Source organism: Polyodon spathula, chromosome 1, assembly GCF_017654505.1.
Source record: "Polyodon spathula isolate WHYD16114869_AA chromosome 1, ASM1765450v1, whole genome shotgun sequence".
NCBI lineage: Eukaryota > Metazoa > Chordata > Actinopteri > Acipenseriformes > Polyodontidae > Polyodon > Polyodon spathula.
Window position 1 is genome coordinate 17,046,463 of NC_054534.1, and position 25,960 is coordinate 17,072,422.

The 25,960-nt window shown below is 37.3% G+C and overlaps 1 pseudogene; it reads left to right on the forward strand.

Annotated features, from left to right (window-relative positions):
* Positions 1-5,367: 5,367 nt before the first annotated feature.
* The window catches only part of LOC121316285, a 67,469-nt pseudogene continuing 46,876 nt past the window's right edge, over positions 5,368-25,960 (forward strand).

The window sequence follows — 25,960 nt, forward strand, 5'->3', positions numbered from 1 at the left end:
CTAATACCGAAAGGATCTGTGTTATATAAAGAACCGTGAGTGTTTTGTTTGTGTTGTTTGTCTGTCTAAAACGCACTGTTTGTTTGTTAGATTAGACCCTTACACAACCCGGAGCTTTCGTCCACAGCCAGCACTAAACCCAGACAACACTGTACTACTTGTTCACCACTATAAATTGTATTGTCACCACAAGCACTACAGCACTCACCTGGATTGGTGACTGCATTTGTGTTTTGTGTATTCATTGGATTGTTTATTGTTTACGCGACTGCAACCCTTCATTATTCACTGTGCAATGCACATCACTGTGTATTGCCTGCCCTCCTATTTGTTTTCTGTTTGGTCATCAGACCCCTTGGATTTAAAAATAAACAGAAATCATTTCACTCGTACTTTGTTGTCTGTCTTCATTGTTGGATTACTGCAGCTGCTCTACACCTGTGCACCACTTACCACTTTGCCACAGGGACCTACAGCTATGGCCAAAAAATTTGCGTCACTATATGAACATAATTTGGATCTTTTAATTTAATATCATGTAATCAAAGAAACTCAAAACGACTATCGCAAAAGTCTACCAGAAGCCATAATACAGTATTTCATGTTTGATTTTGAAATGTCACATTTTTCAATTGTCAGTTTTTTGTTAGTATAAGGAAACTACAAAGCGGTATGTAATTCAATATGTTAACATAACATTATTTGGCAGGTTTCTTCAAAAATTTGTCTATGTAAATTCAATTACTTTTTCAAAATATTCTTTTTTAAAGGTTTCTTGTTTATGGGCTAGTCAATTTAAAGAGTGACTCCAGCTGAATGATTGATTAGCAATCGAGTCTTGGTACAGCTGCATAAAAGCAACATGTTTTCACCCACTCACGGTTGGGTGTTCACTGAGTAGGGAACGGGAGAGAGGAGTAATAGAGCTTATTATCAATTGCTATTGTGTGCTGGTGGGACCAGCACGATACTTGTTAGTCTGTCTATCTGCTCACCGTGTTTGTCTAGTATTGTCCGTTTTGTGTGTCTATTTATTTTGGCGTTAAGTGCCGTGTCCTGTTTCTGTTTGTTTAAACCTTTTATTTACAATAAACCAGCGCAAGCAAGCGTCTTCATCATTTCACTTCACTGTCCTGTCTTTGTGTTCATTCCTTCCTGGTTCTGATGTCACCCACTCGGCCATCTTTGTGACAGTCATTTACAACCATGATGATGCTACTAAAATACTGTATCTTAAACTGAAGGCCCAAAAGTTCACAGACACTACGTTACATGACCCTCTTTAACATTGAATTGTTTAAAGTCTAAATGAACAGTTAAATATCAGTTACTTTAACATGTAAAGAAACATCTGCATTAAACCCAGCAGCCTGAATTATCTTTTATAACTATGGAACCCCTAAAGCGACAGCGTGAAAAAACAAAACTATCTTGTGCGCACAAGTTAATATCTTGCTGACTGCAGCACACCATGTTCATGTGGATAGGTTAGGAGACAATCACTATATTTTCCTGATGGCATAACAACTGTGCAAAACTGGTGTGCTTTTATATATGCTATTTTAAAAATGTATTGCATCCAATTGTATTCTCTTACTGTCTGGAACAGAACTAAATGTAGCTCATTTACAAAAATGACAGTATTGCAAAGTGAGAGAGAAATTACAAAAGAGAAAATCTAATGAGGCTACCACAATCTTGGGTCACTTATCCAGTACTTGTAGAGATTGTGGTAGACTCCTTTGATTTTCTCTTTTGTAATTTCTCTCTCACTTTGCAATACTGTCATTTTTGTAAATGAGCTACATTTTGCTTTGCAGTTGCACCCACTTTCTGAGAACAAAAGCAGGATCGGGCTCGATCATGAATGTGTCAGTCCCAGTAATAACTCGCAAATCACTAAGACATGACTCAGTTTACTCTTTGTTATGAAGACTTCCATAGAGGTAAAATAGCTTTCTCTTCGGAATTAGTCTTCAGGAGCTATAAACTGTTGTATGATGTAGCCTATAATGTAAACAGCATATATGTGCATATTTTTCTTCATGGAAAATCAAGATAGTAAGCCCGAAATCCTGAAACATAACTCAAATTACTCCTTTGGCATTTGCTTTTGTAACCGGGTGAAATGCTACAGACAGTAAGAGAATACAATTGGATGCAATAAATAATGTATTTAGTTAAAATAGCACAAGTCTAAAAGCACACCAGTTTTGCATAGTTGCTACGCCATGAGAAAAATACGATGATTGTTTCCTAACCTATCCACCATGACCACCAGGTGTCTGCTTAAGTCAGCAAGATATTAACTCATGCGCACGAGATAGTACCAGGTGCTCACGGCACAGTATCTGGTGAGCAGTGGCGAGGCCAGACTCCCTGCTGAGGGGGCTAACAAGGGCAGAACAAAAAATTGAAGGGAGCTTGTGATGGAGAACAACCTGCCCCTGTGCATACTATGTTTTGTATTGTTTTGTATTTATATTCTTATTTAAAACGAGGGCGGACGAAAAGCTGTCCATTACTGTTATTATTTGTATTTTTGTATATAGTGCTCTCATGAGAATTGTGTGACTGTCAGCTAAATTATTGAATTATTGATTTATAAAACTCGTGGAGACTAAGACTATTATACATTTCAACAGTCCCAATATGGTCGGGATAGTCCCAATTTCCTAGCAACTGTCTCGCGTCTCGATGCATAGGAAGAAATTCACGATTTCACATAGAAAAAAAAATTACTCTGCACAGCAGTTAGTGAAACCACAGGCTGTACTCCTCGTGCGGATGACACATCTGCTGATCACTAACTTATACAAAGGTAAGTAAGAACGCTTCATTATGTCTATTTTTACTGTCATGACGGTTGTGTTGTGTTGTGTTGTGTTGTGTTGTGTTGTGTTGGGGGGGGGGGGGGGGGGGGGTTCGTCTATTATATGATAATGAGTGTTTTTTGCGTATGACTCCTCCCATGTGTATTATTATTATTATTATTATTATTATTATTATTATTATTATTATTCATTTTGAACAGCTTACTTTGTATCATATTCTGTATTTATTAACAGTGTTATCAGAGGTAGCGCCGGAAAAAAGACTAAACAAAATAGTCAAATAATCTGTTGTACTGTAATAAATGTAATACGTTGAATATTTCGTATTTCTGTTTTAATTGTTGATAGTTCAGAAGTCCTTTAATTGAGGGGTTGCTACCTTTTCCACAGTCCAAACCGGTACATATTTCTCAGTCAGCCTTGGTCTATCAAAACAGCAGTATACTATAATACAGTTAACACAATACCACCAGATCTCGGTACAAATCATAAAAATAATACTAAAACATTTGCGTTCCTCTAAGAGTTGGTTTTCATGTATGTGGTCCTTCTCACTGCTCACTGCTCACTGCGCTTGATGAACTGAAACTTCCTGATTGTTTTACACAGACGCGGCAAAATGACAGCAGCAGCCTGCTCAAAGTTCTGGGCTGGCTCAGTTGTCAATTTACAGAGGAAAAGAAACTGATGCTGTGGAAAGCTAGTCATTTTAGCCTTGCATTAAATTGCATGCACACACATACAAACTTCTGTGTCTTTCTGAAAGACTTTGCTTGATCTTGAGTCTCAGGTAATCGATGATAACACAAACTTCTTAGTTTTAATTATCTCCACTGACTGTAATAAGCCATTTGTTTACGATCTGTTTAAGACAGAATTAATTTGAAAATGTACTGTTTACGAAATAACTAACAAGTGGTGCTACTACTGTTGGTGATGGTGGCTTTCACAAAGCAGCATTTTAAAGTGGCCCACTGCCATGTATACTTGGGCTACCAGTCGTTCTTATCACCTGAACTATTTAGCTTATTAGCAGAACATCTCATACAGGTACCTGGAGTTCAATTTTTGAAACCATACTGAAGTTTTTTAGTTTTGTTGTTTTTTTTTTCAATAGGAAACTGAATTTTAATAGTCCCCATCATACAAGCATGTAATATATTTACCTACAAGGTAGGGTTGCCACCTGGCCCCATAAGTTGGGAACACTGTGAGACAGAACAGGATTTTGAATAAACTGAAGGAAATCAACATGTGAATTGAGCCCAAAACCTTTGCTAAATTGATGGTGATTAATTATCTGGTGATTAATTATCTTGAGGCAGCATGACAATACAGTAATAGTGTTTAACAAATGAAATAAATAAGTACATCATCAATATTTATTTATTTTATTAATAGTTTTAAAAATATATATTTTAAAGTTTCTTTATAGTTTCTAATAGTATATCACCTTCTCCCACTGAAATCATTAATACTGAGCAGCTGTTCACTATTCCTGAGATCAGTGTTGTTATTTAATTGGGAGAGTCAATGTAAATTAGGGCTATATATTACTAATTAATAGGATATAAATAGCATCTTTTAAATATTGAGAACTGAAATATCATTTTGTACAAAATAAAAATAAATATCTTGAATAAACCTACACACATGTTTATTCAAGATGCTTTTTTATTTTGTAAGATTTGTATTATCACAATGATTCAGATAATTAGGAAGCAGTATAAATTAAGCAAGTGCTTAGTGTTCAATTCACGTGTTTACTGCTTTCAGTTTAAGGACAACTTAAAAACCATGTCTGGTCCCCAAGTGTTCCGGAATTATGGGGCCAGGTGGCAACCCTACTACAAGGTGATGTGGTGTGTGTGTGTGTTTTGAACGACATGGTGCCTGAGCTAGTGCGTCACAAGCAGGGAGTTTATGCATATTATTATGCATATGTGGGTGAAGCCGTGTTCTTAAAATCCAATATAAATTAATAATAACTGGTGTGCCTAAAATCCCCCAACCTAATTAGTATAAAGGGAATGGCATTTGTGTGTAAGGAATTTACATTTGCAGGTGCTGGAATCAGTGCAGGAACTTTACATTCTTTTTTGTGTATTTGTAATTGTAGAAATTACGCTAGAAGAAAGCATCTTTTTACCTTTTAATACACAGCTGGTAATATTTAACAAAGTCAAAAAAATATGTAATGAATTGTGCACAGAGGGTTTATTCTGTGCTTTTATAAAGATGAAGTATTGGCTTGAGGCATTGTAGGCTTTGCATTTTTGTAGGATTTAACTACAGAATATTTCAATGTACTGTACTTGGTATAGATTAGCACTAATTCGTGCTAAACGGGATCTGTGAAACCTACCGTTGTTTCCTTAAAATCGAACGCCTTAAATATGTAAATGTCCATAAAGTGTTCCTGTTGATATCATGGTGATCATTAATGTTAATGTTTTACAGATTTGTAACCATAAGAATTGGAGATTAATTAACCACCTTAATGCATAGACCCTTGTATTCTTAAAAATGCAAAATGATATGGATCCCGACCTGGACCCCAGGAAAGATGACCTTCCTCTCAGGGCCAACACCAACCCCATACTTGTAAGGCATTATGTTTTGTACTTGGCTGTGCATTTTCAAAGAAAGGTCATTAGTTCTTTTCTTTGAATCCAGGAAAGATGATCATAAATTATGTAACCCTGGAGGAAGAGAACCCTGTGCCCAAAGAGTGGCATGTTTTCCAGTGACGAGTATTTATTCACCTCCATCTGACACGAATAATGCTGGTGCCTGTGGAAGTGGCAGAAAAGATACTGATAAAAACTGTAACCATGGCAACATGGAAACAACTTCAAGGATTTTCAATTCAAAGAAGGACTGCAGAGACACAGCTGAAGCCGGGAATGAGGATTTTGTGCTGGTGTTGGATTGCTGTGATCTTTTTGTGTTAAAGGTCGAAGAGGTTGATGCTGCTGTTGTGCCAGGTATCTGGGAACTAGATGGGCAGTGCACAGAAGATGGCCTTTCCCAAGAGCTAAGCAACCGCCAACTAAGACATGCTTTGCAAAAACTTGAGACTTTACCCGCAAGGAGCTGGCGGGAGCAGCATGACTTGTTTTTGCAATGCAGTCGAGTACCAGGATGTGGAGAGCTTCCTTTTGAAATGGACTCCTGGAGTCTGCAAATCAGAAAACCAGGAATTAAGATGGCGAGGTATTTCCCACATTTAGTTTGAATCTGGTATGAAACTAAGACTGATGGCGCTTCAGTCCGGTGGACTAAGGACCAAAGTAACAGGTGGGTAACTGAGCAAACACAGAATTATACTAAGTGGTTTTCAACAGTTGAGTAGATAAGGTGTAGAATAATGTGTGATTGAAGAATGACTACCTTAAATAAAGAATATGCTCAATTTTATTCAGCAGAGTACCAATAGCTGAACTAGGGAGTTGTCATTCTTTTAATACTGTATTTAATGCAATAGTTATTGTTTAACTATAATATGATTGATGAGCCCTGTTACGTTTAGCTTTATAGTTGTATTCATTTTATTGTCAGGATTGCTAATCGCGTCTTGTCAGTAATAGTGCTTTGCCAATATGTGAGCCACAACGACATCAAACAGCCCATTAACCTGATTTGTTAACAGTAGTGCACAATGATCTTTTAAAAAATGAGTTGTCCTTAATGCCATTACATAAGACTAGGTAGCCTACTTGTTTTTGCCCAAAAGGGGGTGTTGACGGACAGCAACTTGACTGTTACAGTACGATACACAGAAATGTAGACCTTGCTGTACTTAGGTTGACAAAAAAGACTCAAATGTGTATATGACAAATCATTTTGCTCTCTATTATTATTATTACATCATAGTAACATTAATGTCTGAAATAAATGATTTCTAATATGGTTAAACTTGATCTCTACTTTTTGTACTGGTAAACTGCAAAAAAATGTGGTTGTATAGGAAATTAATTTGAGTAGAGAGCAAATAAAAGCATTTCAATTCTGATGAGGAAAAAATACGTCAAGGATACTATTCTAAGAAAATTACGAGTTCAGAATGGCGTCTTTTACTTGATGTAGTATTTATACGCTGTTTGTCAAATCAAGTTACTGGAGTTTATTCAGTTGTTTAAATCACAAAAATGTGACCCTCCCTGGCCTTTTAAATGTTTTTACAGGCAGAAATAATCTAAAGGCACACACATGAACTATTAGATTTTCATAACCTGTACCATTCCACACGTGGTACTGATAGTTATCTAAATAGTGGTGGTACAGTATTTAGATACTTTTATATTATATTTTAAAATACCTATAAGGTAAATAAAAACTGCGGATATTTTGACAATTCGAATAATGTTCTAAAAAATATGAAGCATTTTAAAAAGAACTTTGGATATGAATAAATTAACTTCTATGTCTTCTTTTCCTGTGCATTAATTTCAGACCATGTGTTTACACTGTGGAGTCTACTATAAACAACAGAGCCCTCTTTCCATGCCAGGAGCCCCCAGTTGCCATGTCAACCTGGCAGGCAACCATCCAGGCTCCAGAAGGGTGCTTGTTTCTCCTGAGTGGTGATAATCCTGCTGAAGCTGTCCAGATTAAAGAAGGTGCGGCACATCATTTTTAAGGATAAATAACCACATTTTTTTAATTGATTTTTCACCTGAAATGTATCCGAAATAAATACTGATAAATCATGATGTTACATTTGTAAGTTTGATGTAAATAATGAATTTGTTAGAGTGCATTGCCATGCTGTTTAGCGTGCTGTAGGCCAGGTTAACTTCATCAGCATTATGTAGTCAATCAGTTGTTTTCATTCACAGTGAGTAAGCTGTGTCCATCCCCCAGTAATGAGTTACTGCATGTCATTAATATCAATCTGTAAGAATCACTGTGGTAACTGGAATACCGTAAGTGCCAGTTTGTTCTGTGTAAACACGTTACTGGGTTTGTCTAGCTGCTTCTGTAGCTAACTAGTACGTTATGCACTGTAAGATGAGGTTTGCATGGGTTAATTTGTAATTATTATGCTGGAGTCAAAACAATTGGAACAGACCATAGTGCCATACTACAAACTGCAACAAGCTGATTTTGTCTAACTGTTAAGAATTCTCACACAGTGATTTTAAATGTGTGCTGGCTCTTGCCCTTGATCTGTGTATGTGTTAAATAAAACCCATATTAAAGATGTCTTTGTACAAAGAAAGCAAGTGATTACAAATAATTTAATTCAGTTGCTACCCACTCCAAACAATGCAAATATGTTATATTTAATACACTATAATGAGGCACTTTTGTTATGCTAATACACATTCTTTGTAGGTCATACATTGCAAGATATTCTTCATTAAAAATGAAGTAATGCTATTTAATTTCTACATGTCTGGCTAAATACTGACATTCTGACATTCAATTGATATTTTATTGAGATTGTGTTGCAGTTAGACTGTGCCAGACTGTTAATATTACTGAATTTTACAAATGTTTCCAGTATAGTGGAATCATAATTGTACACTATTTGTGCTGAATATAAGCAGTTGTCTGAATTTGATACTGTATTTCAAACTGAATTGTATATATTTTCTGCAGCTGAATTAATAATAGTACTGAATCATATTGTGAGTCATTGATGGAACATTCGCAATGAAGAATACAGCATAACACCCTTTTTCTGCCATATACATTTCTTTAAAAAAAAAAAAAAAGTGGAAGTTTTAAAGCTTTAGTAAGGTAGATTTACTCTTTTTTGACTTGCTCTTCTCAATTTATGTACTGTCAATAATTATTATATTTTTTTTTTTTTTGGAGTAAACAAATATATTTTCTTCAGGGCCTTGCTTTGCACTTCGATTCCCTCCAAGACCATTGACAGAGATCAGGGATCCATCTGATTTTTTGTGTATTACTTCCAATCTTTGGAAACTATGAAGTTTCAACAGGAATTAAAGCTATGTGTTTTAATTTGAAAACAAGTAATTTATAAGGGGGTCATTCTTAAGCACTGCCTGATTCAGTGATAAGGGCCCACTTGGTCTTATTGCCTAAATAAAGTGTGCTGTTTTATTTTATTTTTTTGGCAGGTGTTTCAAGTTGGTTCTATTATGTCACTATGCCAATGCCTGCATCCACTTTCACCATTGCGGTGGGGCATTGGATAGAAGTTAACTGGAAGACAGTTTTACATCTCAGGAGGACAGCTTGCTAACATCATGCAGGTTTTATGTTCTTGAGGAATCTGCGACTATTTGTCAATGATTAAAGCTTGTCACCCTGCAGTGAAGTCTGTTTTCTAGAATGTAATTATTTCTAAGGTGGTTCCTTGTGAAACAGCAGTTATTTGGGCAGTCTTAGACACAGATAAACCAGTTATGGTCACTGATACTAACTTGCAACAGGAAAATGCAACTTTATATATGCCAGAAAACATGCCATGGATCCCATTTGCTTAAAGCAGTCATTTCAGGGGCAGCTCATTTACCCAAAAGGGTGTGCTACAGATGACAGGTATTGCATATTTGTTGTCTAATGCACAACGTATTTGAAACTATATCCAGTAGTTGTGCGGCTATAGTCCTTTTACTTATTCTTTTCCGTTCAGGCCGGTATCAGTGGGATGATAACCTCATGCACATGTGCCTTTTAAGGTTGGCATTCTGTGGAAGCTAAAGTCATAGTCAAATAGTTTTTTGCTGCCTCTGTTTAGGTGTCCTACTGTGTGTGCACTGATTACCTGTGTCATTTCCAGGATCCAACTGACCAGGTGCAGGCTGTGATTCCTCCACACTGTCCCAAGGAGAAGTCTCAGCAGATCCTGCTCCCACTGCTCCCTCGCTGCCTCACAGCAGCACACTCTGTGCTGGGCACTCATCCTTTCCTCAGCCTTGATGTACTGCTTGTCCCAGCTGGATTTTCTAGTCTTGGAATGGCAAGGTATGAGGACCGTTCAAAGTTTTTTTTTTTTTTTTTTTTTTTTTTTTGTCTCATTTCATCTGCAAACTGATAGGAGCTATAATTTATTAATTATGAGGGACATTGATTCAGAGATTGATCCTTCAAAAAAAATGGTTATATTTGTTAGATGTATATATTTTTTTATTCTACGTACCGCTATATTAAACATTTAGGTTACTGTAAGGTCTTTTTAAGCAAAGGGTGTTTATGCAGTTCATGATATATTTGGGTGAGTTTTTTAATCTTGTGTCTGTAAATCCTATATTGGCCACAGTGTGGTGCAAACTGCTTACCCTGACATAATTCTGCTACACATAAGATTATTATGATCTAACACAAGGTTGTAGTAACAAGACTGTAGGATTTGACACTGTCTGTAGACAGCTAGTTGTACTCACTGTTTTGTATTTACAAAGGAAGGAAACAATCTTTGTTTATAGTTATGTTGCCTTGCTGGTAATAAATAAGAATGTTTTAAAGAAACTCGTTTTCATTAAACAGAGTATCTGCTCTAGTTGATGTGCTGGGTTTTGGTTTCGGTCAAGAAGCCTGGTGAGGTTAGGGACTGAGGCACACCTCTCTTCTGAAAGGAGCCCTTCAAGGTGTTTCAGTGGCAAATTAATTTCTCTTGCGCATACTTTTTCTTTTGTAATGTAATGGCGAGATATTCAAACAAAGTGAAAATATGGAAATTGACATTTCCTTCTCTGATATGACTAAATCCAATACTAACCTTAATGTCTAATGCCACATTTCCATCTGAATCATGAATCTGGTCAGTAAAACTCAATCTTGTCCCAATATCAGACTGAGACTGCCCCCAGTTCCATCCAGTCCACAATCCACTCTGTAACCAGAGGTTATCCAAAAGTGAAGTTCCCTGCTAAATACATATTAACTGTAGCAGTGCAAGGATATTTTAATTACATGTAACATTCTGCATTTTATGTTCAGCTAACTTGCCAATGTATAAAACTAATATACAGTGAAATATGTTTTAGTTAATAGTTACATATTATTTTAGCATATCTTGTTTTATGCCAAATAACCATATACTCTAAACCAGTGTTTCTCAAATATGGCCACTGTGGCTGCATGCGGCCACCAGCTGGATTTGGTGCGGCCACAGCAGCCCCCAGTAACTCCTATCTGAATATTTGGACGAACATTGCTGAACATGAATTTGAAGGCAAAAGTCCACATCTGTTTCTTTCAGACCTGGGGTCTATTACAGTTATAATTGTGAAATTTGTAATTAATTGCAATTACAATGTCATTTTAATTGTAGGTGAACCTTGGCACACTTGCATAATGGTACTTGTAATTGTAATTACCATATAATTGTCAAATACAGTTCAATTCCAAGCTTAATCATCCATGGATTACCCTGCTGACCTGAGCCCTCCCCACCCAGGCGGCACTCGGCCAATTATGCACCGCCTCCTGGGAACTCTTGGCCACGGTTGGCGATGACATAACCTGGACTCGAACCAGCGATCTCCAGGCTATAGGGCGCATCCTGCACTCCTTGACTGGATGTGCCACTGGGGAACCCATTAGATCTTTTTTTTAACATCATGTAATCAAAGCAACTACAAAATTATATTGCAGAAGTCTACTAGAAGCCTTAATAGTAGTACAGTATGGTACAGTAGTATTTCATGTTAGATTTCAGAATGTCACATTTTTTAGTTAAGTATATAGAAAACTACAAAGCGGTATGTAATTGAATATGTTGCCATAATATTATTCAGCAGGTTTAATTCTGCTATCTCTGTGCTTAGACAGGGCAGAAAGCACAACCTGCTGCTCTCAACTAAGCTCTTCTCATCTCTTCTGCCTAACAAAGATTTATTTGTACTCTTGTTAAATGGTGTGGTGTTTTCTCCAGGTGGTTGATCAACCAACTAGGAACTATATGTTGACCTTTCTCTGGATGATCAGTCAGACAATCAACTTCCCTAGAAAGACACAACACCAAACCAATTATCTTGATTACCATGTGGCTGTGCAATGAATGGCCATCTTGGAACCAGACTCTTCCTCCATTTCTGAGCCAAGATGGCTGCCAGCCACAAAAACACATTCTCTAATGTGCAGGGCCCAAGCCCTGCCACAGGCTGCTGTTTTTTTTTTTTTTTTTTAATTAGAAACACTTTGGTTTTATTGTGGGGAAAAAAATAAGTGCTTATGTCTGTTTTATTTTTTAATTTTTTATATAATATAGTTAGTATTTTTAGGGGAAATTAGTTTGAAAACCGCTGCTCTATCCCACTAGTTCATTGATTCATTACTGTGTTTCACTACCAGCAGGTCTCTCATGCTGTTCTGTAAGACTCTATATTTCAACTTTACAAAGTTTTAATAGTCTCCTTCTGCTTTCATCTCAGCTGTCCTTAAAACTTAATAACTTTCACTCATGTTTTCATACATGACAGAAAGATGGAACACAAGAAAAGTAATATATGAAAAGAAGATATCTGAACAGCATACCTACTGTACATACACTACCTACATGTCAAATGTTGCAACCACTTTAATGGTTTTTACATTAATATAAACATGGCACACATTGTTCTGATCACAACAGTAAAGGTCCTAAAGAGATCCATTTCATAATTTTCTTAACATACACCCACATTTTTTTTCTCTGGTAATAATTTATCCTGCTTCACGTCTCTGCATCAAGATTGATGTGCATTTACACATTTCCATACAAAAGAATTTGACTGTTCGGTATTTGATTAAAACATGTCTAGAATTATGGATTTTAATGGGTAAATATTTATAGAATTGCAGTTGTGTTTATTTGAATAGAGATTGATTTGTTTGTACACGTTTTTCGTTATTCTGTGTTTTTAACGTCTTATTTATGTTTGAGGAAAAAATATGACTAAACCCATTTATAGTCGCAGACAATAAGTTTTCTGCAGTTAAACAAAATGAGGAAAACCACAAAGAAAATGATTTCTATAATTTGTAATTGTTCTATTGAAAGATGTAGAACCATGGTTGTATTTTGGGGGGCTGGAGCTGGAACTCCTCCCTTTGTGTCATTCTCAAAGAAATCCTTGCGTCCTGCTTCTCCTCTATCTGACAATGCTGCCGAAGATTTCCATCAAGTCTCCGCTATTCCTGCTGCTTCAACCTTCGCTTATCCAACTGTGCCTAGTCCCACTGTCTCATCTCACCAATCTCAAGAAACTCCATTTCCTCCTCACTGCTCTAAACACATTAAACCTTAACATGATTCTCCAGTGCACCTTTTTTTAATAAGGATTGGCCCACTGACAAACTCTTGGGACATTTCAATTTTGCAATTCACATTCCTCAAGGTAGGACAGTTATTTCTCATCCTAATGCTCTCTCTACAACAGCTGAAAATCTCAATTCTCACCTTAATATTACAGCCAAAGCTCAGAAAGACATCAAGATGTGGTCCTCTCTCCTGCAGCACTGGAACGACCTTTCTCTGTTTTACGATGACTTAATTTCTGCCCCCCCCCCCCCCATGACCTCTCTCACGTAATATGGATGCTTCTGTTGGTTTTGGTGGGATTTTTCTTAATCAATGGTTCTCAGGTGTCTGGTCTTCAGAAATCAAAAATCTTCCTCCTCAGCTTAAATCCACAGCCCTACTTGAGATTGCTCAATTCGGACGTCTGGTCCCTCAGCTCAACCTTTCCCTCTATCCATTGTTCCATTCAGTAAACTGGTTTTCAACTAAATTCATCCATTTGCAATCTACAGACTACAGCTCAAGATTATATGACTGATGCCCTTGCTCCTCCTATTCAACCAGCGGGTCCACTGTCACAACCTTCTGCAAGCAACATCACATCTCCCCTTCACCCTTCAAGCAGGATTTCATTCTTTCTTTTCTTGTTCATGCAGAAGACAAGCTGCATATCTCCTTGGGAATTATTCAGTTCCATTATCACCAGTGTGCATTTCCTGTTCCCCCTCTCTCATCTGTCCGATCTGTCAGATATTCTCTATCGCCTCATCTCAATCCTGCACCACGGTTTGTTTTTCTCCTTTTGATGGTCCAGTTATATGGAATCCCTTTGTCTTTCTTCGATGTTCTGAGTTTGCTTTCCCCTCTCCCTCAAGTTTTTCCTCTTTGGGCTTTCGTTCCTGCAACCTCTCTCTCATTCCTGACTCACTAGCTCCTTTTTTCTTTGCATTTCTAAGACAGATCAGCTATGATAGGGGAAATTTGTTCAGCTGTGCAAATTCAACTCACCTCTTCACTCTTACCCTCTTTATCCCACTATTTTTTCCACTGCAACTCCTCTAAACCCTCCAGTCCTCTCTATGAACTGTAACAATTCTATTATAACAACAATTCTTCTCATCTCTCCTCACTCATTTCTAAAACTAGTCTTCCTCCCCAATTGTATACTCCTCATTCATTCCATATAGGTGCAGCAACATCAGCAGCCAAAGTTAAAATCAATGTCTTTAATTTTAAAAAATGGTGCATTGGTCTTCCTCTGCAGTGGAATCTTACATTCGCTCTTCTCTCCCTGATATTATTTCAGCTCAACAAAGTATTGCTAGCATGCCAAGATTGGGGGCCATCTCTCTGCCAAGACCACCAGAAGTTTCCTCCCACAAAAAGTTTTTTCATCTCTGCCAATTTTTTCTCTTCTTTGCATTGGTGGCGCAGTTGCAGGGAGCTGGGGGTTCTCTTTTCACTTTCCAACCTTAGAGGCCTCACTTTCCAACCTTAGAGGCTGACGGTGTCATCTTGCCATCCGACAGGAAGGTTCCCGCTGGACAGAGGGGACCCCTGGCCAAAACTTTTCTAACTACATTTTGTTTTCCATTCTCTTGCTTAAATCTATTCATTTGCACCCGTGCCAGTCTCCCCCGTCGGAGAGCAAAGCTTGCTTCCAACTTTCGATCTAGTCATTAACTCAACTTATCAAATGTGGCTCTTACAGCTTTATGTGTTTATTTCTTTATTATCTTTTCCAGCACATTTGTTCTCACTACAAAGATTGCGAGGCTCTCCATGCGACCTAGGAGCATCAGCCAAGTCTAATCTCTCTGAATTTAGATGTCTCAGTAAGCCAGAGAGACCTTAGTTTGTCCTCTATCCTTCCTTAGTTTCCACTTGGCAGAAGTCATCTCGCTTCCTGGCCTTGGAGGTCGATCGGTTCGGCATCACCTCAGCAAGGGCGATTCTCTGAGTAGTCAAGGGGAAACCCATATTCTGTTGCTAACGTCACAAGCCCTTATGGCCGGACCAAATCAAACCCTGATCGCTCTTGCGTTTTTATTTTTATACCATAATATTACTAGTTTCCATATTGCGTTTTCTTTATCCCGAAACCAAAACGAGCCATTTCCAATCCATGAAAGGGGCGGAGAGAAGTTTCATAGGAGTAGGAGGGACTGCTGAAAGCAACATGAAAACAGCTGTTGACCAATCCTCAGCCGGTATTTGTGACCTTTTGAAGGGGCGGAAACAAGGCAGTTACATGTGAAAGGGCAGGCGAACACAGCCATGGCAGAAATAAAATAAAAATGTTGTTCTACTGTTTTCATTTGAATACACCGTGTAACAAATGTTTTTTTTTTTGTTTGTTCCTGGGTAGTAAGTGTTATTTCCTAATTGCGTATGCCTCAAAAGTATAGAAAATGGCTATTATTCCCCACAAACTTTGCTTTTGTGACCAGGACAGGTAAATTTCAAAATATCACTATTTCCAATGAGAAAACGGGCGCTTTTGTGTCTTTTTGTTCACATAAAGTCAGAAAAAAACAACATATGAATCCAAATTAACATGTAAAGTAATACAAAAATGACTACAAAAGGTTTAGAAGTGAGTAGTTTTTCGAGATTTACAATTATACTGTAAATTACAGAGTTGGGTAATTCTATATTATTATTATTATTATTATTATTATTATAATATCTCCTGTCGAAAACCCAAAGTAAATTTAAAAGCTTCATCTTGATATTTCTGAAATAACCTTTATAGGTATTACGTAATTTTATTATCTACACGGATTTGTACATTTCGAGGTGACCGCTTGGCATGCTGATGCGGTATAGCTAAAATGTGCTCCTGGAATTGGAACAGTGGGCTTGTTCTTACATGCCAAGAATTTGGGCTTCGTAAAGTTTCTGTGTAGGCCAACATGTTGAAGTTCTTTACGAGAGGAACCAAATATTAAAAACTAAATGTTAGTATCTTTAAAGTGGTTAAAACATTCATACATTCTTTATTAGTATTCTAATTTGTTTACATTTGCTAGCCTTGAGTTTGATCGAAATTCAGTGTAATGGAGCATTAATTAAATTTTTAAGAAATTAATAATTTGAACAGACATATGTGACGTTACAGATGAGGTGCGAGTATGTCCATGGACTTAAAAACAAAAATGTACTGCAGTCGTAGCTTACTACAAAGATACTAAGTAACAGACAATATATCTAAAAAGCTTTTCCATCTCTGAAAGAGACACTGCTCCACGCAAAGCTTTCCGTGAGTAGAACAGAGTTTATTGATGTACGTATTAAAGAAATAATATGTATTGCTTTATTAAACATTTAACTCGAACTGTGGCAAAACAAACAAACAAAAAAAAAGTAGTATGCTGAAGAAGAAAATGGTCTTGTGCTTGTTTCGTTTAAGGGTGCAGCAAACACAACATATATTATCATAATGACAGGAATAATACATATACTAATATTTGCTGCAATTGACCCTCTGTGTCCTAGTATATCTTGGATATACTTTGTTGTTTTGTTCAATAATATGGAATACTTACTGAAAGCTTTTGTACGGAGCTTTATATAGCCTGGAAAAGCAGTCAAAACACCAGATGTGAACGAGGAAGCACAGGCCTGGAATGCAGCACATAATCAGATGTCTGTAAGGAACTTGGAATGTTTACAAACAGAGGAAAAGGTCCTAAGATAACAAGATGTGTATCGTTGCTTTCTGGTTTTAGTCAAGTTCCTTCCTTGTTATTTTTTTTAACTGAAGTGTGATTGCCAGGTAACTTAAGAAGTGTGTGATAGACCAAGGCTTTAAACTTGGCCAAGGAACAAAAGACACCAGTTAATCAAGCCTTCAACGATGGGATGTGTTCTATTGAAAGTTTTTAATCAGGCGTTTTTGTAACAAAAGCGGAATGGAAATACCTCATGGAAATAAAACTACACTACACTACACACTGCCACCTAAAAAAAACTAAGTGGCCAGGGAACTGTAGGAAAATGTGAAGTGATCTAAACATTTTAATTAACGTTAAAAGACAAGGTTATTTTCTGACTTGGGAGGAGTGCCCTGTCTGTGTTGCTTAAAAGAGACCTATCAAAGTGTCTTTCACGTATAATGATGATCTTCCTGTCCAATTTAGAAGCAGTGTTGTTATTTCAAAGTCCATTCCTCCCTCTATCTGGCTCTGATTAATAACTCTATTTGTCATATAGGTTACTATTCATTCAGACCTCCAAGCTACATAACAGCCTGTTTCACCCTTTAGTCTCAGTAATCTGCATTTCAATTAAAATGCCTGGATTCAGCATGCTTTTATGTGTAAAGTTATGTTAAGTAACAACATATTTTTGTTTAAGCTCAGTGGTTTTATAATTAAAACATTCAGCAATGGCGTGACTGAAGGAAACACAAATAAAAACATATTTTATATAAAAATATGGTAAAAGTTGGCACTTAGAATTAGAACTGTGTATGTGCAGTCTAATATTATGATATAATATAAAACACTACCAAACTGCCAGCTTATAATTAAAACTGGGGGAGTTCATGGAGCAGGGGAAGTTATTAAATCCAGTATCAACCACACAAAAGCTGGACAGATGGCAGCCCTGGCAGCAACAAATTATAACAGAATACACTGCACATCAATCAGCCATGACCTGGGCCCATCTTCTACAGAGAATGGCTTTCTAGGGATGAGTATAAATATCTGTAAAAAGACAATATTTGGTCAATATCTCACAGAAAATAACTAACCGTAACTCGTGACTCACAATCCCTGTTAAATCACTCTAAATGTATCAATCTTGGTAAAAACTCACCTATTAATGCAAGATTCTTTCTTCTCACTATTTTTTTATACCCTGGAAATCAAATGCAGTCATTTATTTTACTGGAAGGTAAAGTTACTATATGTCATACATTCTGAATAGAGTGGAATCAATACATGTTGTAGATGGTTTGGAGGAACAGAAAGAATAAGGGAAATAATGGATATGTACTAATACGCACTGCTAATGTATGCAGTTAGGGGGTTTACCTGTTTTATACATAAAGTTGCAAAAAAAATAAAAAAGAAGAACAGTTTTACAATGTACGGGACTACTCATTACAAGAGTAAGTAAAGCCTTTATTTCTGTATTTAGAATCTTTAGCATAGTTATAAAGTGCTTTATGTGGGATAGATGAGGATTTATTACCCTATAGCAGGTTTGATTTTTAGTCTGTAGAATGTGCTTAGTGCATTTGAGCTCCACTAAAATCATTTGAACATTTTTGTGAATTCCATTCCCGGAGTCTGAGCCACAGAGGGAGACTGGAATGCCAGACATTTGAAGTCATACATTTTGCTGGACAACAGTAGGAGTTACTTCTTCAAATAAAGACTTATCTGAATTCCAACTCTTGACACAGATTTAAACCAAAAACAAAAGCAAAAACCCAAATAAATCATTAAAGCAAACTTGAAAGCTTGCTCTTTTCCTCACACACATTTTCTTAAGCATGTTTGATTCAGAATGGTTAGTGTATTACACACAATGTTTGACATTTCTCATCAAAAGGAAGTTGGAAATTGTTTTATGATTATTTAATTTGCATATAACACACTTAATCAAGAAACTACCGGATTCCTTCAAATTTAAGATGCAGCCCAAATTTACCACCCTCAATTTGTGAGGAAAAAATAAAACATCAAATAAATATGCATTTACAAAGATACAACCTCAATTACGCTGCTGTGTCGTACAAAACTGACACGAAACAGTGTTGTTGTAGATTAACAACGGAGCTTGTTTATTGTGCTGCGCACTGTATAATACTTAAGATGACATCTCTGTCATACACATACCACCACTGACTTATGGCATCCCACATCCTGGCAACAGCAAGCATGGCACAACACGTCGTCAAGCACCATGTAACTCAGCAACCACAACAAAAATACAGAGGTCTGATCAGCATTTCCAATGTGTGCAAGCTGGTAGTGTTTGTTAGAAATGCTGAAATTGTAAATGTTTCTCTTGGAGTTCCTCAGGAAGCTTGGTTTGTCTTTTCTCAGTAGTCAGTCATGTTGCTGTTTGCGTACTTAGATAGTCACGTCTTTTGTTGCCGATTTTAATATACGCCTTACTATACTGTACTCGAATTTAAGATGCAGGCTGTTTTTGAGAAGCAAAAAACTGTTTAAAAAGGGCATCTTAAATTTGAAGGAATACGGTAATATTCGGTCATTGCATGATGTTCAATACAGAAACCTGTACATCTAACCCGTAGACAAGATAAACACAATTTAAACTTCACAGTACAATGCCTACACATCATTTGTGCTTCCCAAAGCAATGTAGGTACAGCAGTAATAATTTCCCCGAGATATCATCTTCTTTTGTTTTTCCAGTTTAAAAATGTTTAAATATCTTATTTCAACACAAATACTTATTGTCAGGAAAATAAGCCCTGTTTTGTGCTGCCTAATATAAGTTGACAAAGTTGTTGCAAATTGGAGGGTCAGTATGACATGCAATGAAATGTCCTGTCTGAATACCACTCTTGTTTAATGTTTACCACACCAGCGCGCTGACATTTGTCACTGATGGATTCCATTATTGCCGAAGAGCATGGACAGGCCTTCCTACAGATTATAGAAACTGCTGAAAGGAACCTTTGTTTTGTGTAGGAGAGAAAAACAAACCGCTTATTGACTTATTATAGAATAAGATTAATGCCAGAATGGCACAAAATAAACTTATAAAACTAATTTTAGAAAGAGAAATAAAGGGCCATAGACAAGCCATTGTTCATACTGCGTTCGCTTACGCAAGCAGTTGATTGTTTTATCTGACATTCCATTGAAAAAAAATGATGAAGTTGAAAAATAGGAAATTACCACCAACCACCAATGTGCAAATGTTAAAACATTTCAAATAAAACATTGGAGAAAAACAGTTCAGACTTGAAATAGTTTGTTTTGCTTAAAGCATAGCTGCAGGAAATCGAGTAAAAATGAATTGACTACATTTTTTCACAAAATACCATGAAGCCACATAGCTTTGATTTAAAAAAATAAAAAATAAAATATTATTCTCTAAATGTTAAATAGCACTGTTTTTTTCCTTGGCTTTAACAATTGTTAATTCCAAGTTGAGTATAACAGTGAAAAAAAAAAAGTTTTTTGTTTTAATATTATAAGCTGGGATATATGGCCTAATTAATTTGTTGTTTTAGCCAGGATTTCTAACGATTTTTGTCATTGATATTTATTCTGTTAACATTTTTTTTAGTTATACCATAAATATGCTTGCAAATGTGCCCTATTTGTTATAAAGGAAAATGTTTGTTGTTTCCTACTGGTCTTACAAAGTGGCAGTATCTGTTCTTTTTTATAAATCATGTTAATACCACTTGCCAGTCAGATCCGTATCTCAAACCAGAGAGTGTAGTTGTTGTCCAGTTTGCAACAGCTTACTTTTTAGTTTAGGTATGTGTGCCTGCATGTATGTGCGTGTGTATTTTCGTGTGGGTGTGTGTGTCTGTGCTTGTGTTTGTGTGTGCATGTGCATGTGTCTCTGTGTGCGGGTGTCTGTCTGCGTGCATGCGTCTGTCTGTCTCTGTGTGTGTGTGTGTGTGTGTGTGTGTGTGTGTGTGTGTGTGTGTTTGAACAGTGGCTGCCTAGTCTTTTGTCAGTGGTATTGCCTTGATTTGGCTTTGTGCTCCCCTTTTTACCCACACATATTCTGTCAGTGAATGATTCTTTGTCCGTGACAGCATGTGATCCTGGCTTTCTGTCCCCTCCGTGTGGCCTCTGCACGTTTTGAATGTATGTGTTGCATCATTAACCTTCTGGAAGACAAAAGCATGACCTATCATTTACCATATCTGAAGGTACACCATGCTTCAGTAGAATACACCATGTCCGAGCAGAATACAGCATGCTGCAGCAGAATACTGTGATTGTTTTCATTGGCCATACAGCAGCATATCTCACAATGTAGCGAAAAAGACTTATCTGTCATACATGTTAAACCTATCAACAAACAGGTTTTGTAGATGCCCTGACAAGATTTTGATGGTAATACCTAATAAAGAATAGCAACACTGGCCATTACATTATAGGGAGAGGGCCATCATAGGCAGACAGGGTGGCATTTCTTTGAAATGAATGCATTCTTTATACCTTGCACCAATAGCAGGTGTTTACACCTTTTTGTCCAACTATTGTGCAACTCCTATTTATCAGATTCTGTAAGCAGCCATAAGCAGTAAAGTCACAAAAGATGCACCACATAAAAGCGTGCAATTAAAACAAGGCACTTACCTTAATTTAAATGGATAAGGCTCTTAAGAACATCAAAGGATCAAAACAATCTTTGAAACTGGATTTTCAGTGCCTTTAGGACTTAGGGACCAAAATGAATTGTGTTCTTTTATAGACCGTACTATTTAGTAGATGAATTCATGCTGTAAAAAGGGTACTTTCCTTTTGCTGTTTCTATAACCCTGCAGAGCCTGATTAAGTTAAGAGTTTCTCAAAATTTCAGAATTCACAAAACAAAAATGAAATCTGGTTAATGCTGAACTGCAGTGGATTTATTTTTTGTGAAAAGAATAAAACAAAAAACAAAAAGATACAAAATACCGTGCCATCAGATAAAATGTCATTTTATCCCATATCCGTTTCCTACTCGTAGAATTAAGTATTAAAAAAAACAACATTCTCAAAGAATTAAGCTCCATTAGAAGTAATATGCAGTATCTAATTTCAAAGAATGTCCAGGTGTACTCCATTAGCTGTCTGGCAACAATGCACATTAACACTACATACACAATACACATTTTCCAGTTACTGATGGAAGAATCCCTCTGACAATTCAAGACCATTAGTGTGAAAGCAAGTACAAATTGGGGTCAGAAGTAACCCATGTACAAAAACATTTCACAAGTACAACAGCAAAGTCTGAGTAAAGGGATTAGCCAGGTACTGTATGGGTGGTATATCAACAAAAGGGGCACTTTGTTAAAAATCAGCACACTAAAGATGTCAGTTGGTCCTCTGTATATTCTGAGGTGCATTCAGCTTAGCAATCACAAACACTTAACTTTGCAGATCTTCTGCAACAGTGTTATTATAGAACATCTGTGGATGTGTTTGTCTCATTAATCATGTCGCTTTAGTTTTGCTTTACATTGACTTAAAATGTGTGTGTGTGTGCGTGTGCGTGTGCGTGTGCGTGTGTGCCCGCGCTGTGGAACATCATATAGGTATGTTTTAGGAAACAAAAATGCTATTAAAGCATTTATTATGTCCATAGGTAATACTCAATTCAGATAACCCAAGAAGACTGCTGACCCAGTCTCACATTTGTTAACTATTAGACAGGTATTTAGATGCTTAAGGACACAAAAGAAATATGTTTATTTCCTTCCTGTGTCTATACTGCCATTGAAATTGTGCCACACTTTATTTGCAGTAGTTTGTATTCATTCACATTTTGCGCACAGTGAAAACGATTTATTAACAGAGATCTGTGTGCTTTTGGTGATATAAAACAGCACAGATTCAAGGCATATAGGTAATGATAATAGAGCAGTAAACCACTCCACAGTGCATCTGTCAGCACAATTGCCAAAGCCTTAGAAATGTGGGAAGCTTTATTACAATTTATTTTCTTAAGGAATGATGTCTGTTACTTGCATGGCCTATCTTGTCATCTTAATAACAGCTTGGGCATAAAGAATACTGATTGTCATTTGATATACCTGCATTTACTGTACATGCTTTAACTAGAATATGATGTCATATTCCTTTACTGCTTTGTGTTTGACCAGCCCACACATCATGTTCCTGTCTCAGAGTGTACTGGCTAGGAAGAAGCACCTCTGTGGGGGGCGATTGTACCATGAAATTGCCCACTCCTGGTTTGGACTGGCCATAGGTGTCCAGGACTGGACAGAGGAATGGATCAGTGAGGGCTTTGGTACGTTCTTTGAAGATGTATTTTGGATCAATGTACAAAAGGTAATATCAAGGTTGATTTTTATGTTCAGAGTGAACAGTTTGAGCTTTTAAAAACAAAATATTTATTTTATTTAATAACTTTATATAACCAGGAATTTAACCAAGAGACCAAGGTCTCATTTACAAGATTGCGTAGTGGAAAGATGTATAGATATCTAAGAATAATAATAAATAACCAAGTTATTTATTATGGGATGCTGTCACAAAGTCGGCTATATTGGGTGCCGTCAGACCAGAAGCAAGAACCAACAAATAAAAGGTTGAAAGACAAACAAGACACAGGACACGGCACTTTAGCCAAAATAAAGAGACAAACAAAACGGACTACACAGACAAAACACGGTGAGCTTGTATTATGATTTAACTATTATACTAACTGTTACCTCCGTCTCCAATCCTGTTCTCCACTCACCGAACACACAACCCCAAGTGGGTGAAAACATGCTGCTTTTATGCAGCTGTACCGATACTCGATTGCTAATCAATCATTCAGTTGGAGTCTCGGTACAACTGCTTGTGAATTAATAAAGTGCAATTCCACATGCTTGCATATTATTACATTTTACCTGCACGTGAAGTGCTGTGCAATCCTCGTGCCTAAATTCAAATATATATTTTAAACAAACTCCTGTTCCACAGACCCATTTATATCCAGTGTACTAATGACTATACACCAATATTAACACACAACATGCAAAATGCAACACTGAAATACACACAGGGGCAGGGCAACATTGCCACATATGCTTATTGTAAAGACTGTAAACACCTTTATATACTGTAATTGTCTACTGTATTTGACGATTTTCTACAGCACTAAATCCTTTGCAGTTAAAATACATTTCTGCTTCCCTAACTCAGTGGTGCACAAACTTTACATGATGCCCCCTTGCACATATTTTATTGCCTTTTTTTATTTTTTTATTTAGTCGTCGCCAATGGTTTTTACCCTGGTTTACTCCCCAATTTTGGAATGCCCAATTATTAGTTTTTATCCCGGTTCACCACTGCAACCCCCCAGCGACTTGGGAAATGGAGGCTGAGACACGCGTCCTCCGAAACATGTCTCTGCCAATTTTTCACACTGCGGATCCACAGCGAAGCCACCAGACCCATAGTGCCGGGGGACAACACAGATCTGGAAGCTCCACTGCAGAACCACTGGCGCCCTATCAACCAAAGGGGTCACTGGTGCGTGTTGAATCGTGGATTGCCCTGCCAACCTAAGCCCTCCCTACCCGGACGACGCTCCACCAATTGTGCGCCACCCCCTAGGAACCCCCAGTAACAGTCGGCAATGATTTCCAGGCGATAGGGCGTATCCTCCACTTTATTGGATGCGCCAATTGTGAGAGCCATTTTGTTACTTTTTGCAAAAAAATAATGTATATTAATGGTAAATGTACCTCTGTTTGATAATAGGAAAACACCCATTAGATCGCAATTGATTGCACATGCTACTTTAGTCATAGTTACGCCCCTCTTACTGACTCTCTGCACCCCCCACTTTGTGCACCACTGCCCTAAATTAACTAATTTGTGTTAATTACTGCCGAAAATGATTCGGTATTACAAACCTTTAGTAAATGAACAGTACATCTCACTGTTTCCTCAAACTGCTTCCCAGGGAAGAACTTCAGAACTCAGAAGAGCTACAAGTGTTGAGGTAAACCTATAGCCTTGGGTGGCTAAGTTTGTAGGGGCTGTGTGTGATTGTGACAGAGATCGAATGACGCTTGGTGTTAGATCTCCTTCCTGACCTGTGAGGGCACTAGAAAGAAGGAACAGAATAACCTTAATCAAATGGCATGACAATTTATTCCTTAGGGTTGGTGGAAGTCGGCCATTTAGGAAGGGAGCTGAGCTACCGTACCCAAGCTCACTGACCCGAACGGTAGACAACGTGGCATCCGAGAATTGGAGGAGCAGATGCACTGGTTAACCTAGGGGTCATGGGCGAGGGTATATATAGGGGCATAGCTTAAGTGATCTGTTCCTTTGTATATGGTTAGCAATGACCTAGAAGGAGCCCGTAATTTGTGAGTAAAAACCGTGAGTGTTCTGATTGTTAGTCTGTCTTGTAACACTGTTTGTTTGTGTTGTTTGTCTTGAAGAGTACTAGCACGATCCGGAGCTGCAGCCACAGGCCAGCATTAAACCCTGACATCAACACTTACTTTTCACTTCGGAACTGTCTTTACACAACAAGCACTTAATTCACGCACTGTAGGAACTGTGTCTGTGTTTGTGTTTTGTGTGGGTGAGAAAAGACAGGACTTTTGGTTGCGGGTCAGACCCATGGGATTTACAAACAGGAGTGATACACGCCACTGTACCACTTCCATCATTGTTATTCTTTATAGGTTTTGCCATATTGCTCTGGACATTATAATCATTAATAAACACCCTTGCACCTGTGAATCATTGTGTGATTAATCTGCTTTGCACTGCACTCACCTGCACGTACTCTCCACTTTGCCACTGTGATTAATGAATGTGATTTCCCCTACAAAATACAAACTAAAAGGAGAATGTCCTTTTCACCCAAACTGTGTGTAGTTTTTTGCCATAGTGATAATATGTGACACCAACCGTCTGGCATTTTTAACAAAAGCTTATAAAGTAACATTTTTATTGATACCGTGCAAGCAGGGATTTTTGGCTAAAGTGTAGACCCTTCTTTCTACACAACAGTGTCATAAAACTGTGTTCAAACATTTTTAAATGAATATGTCCATCAATTCAACATTTTTATTACCAGTACAGGTCTTAAGCTGTGCTTGCTTATTTTGAAGATTAAAGAGCTTGAAGTATCTCAATCAGTAATTTCTGAATACTGTAATCAACACAATTACATAGGAAAAGCATCATATAAACACATGATATTCATTTGAACTAATTTT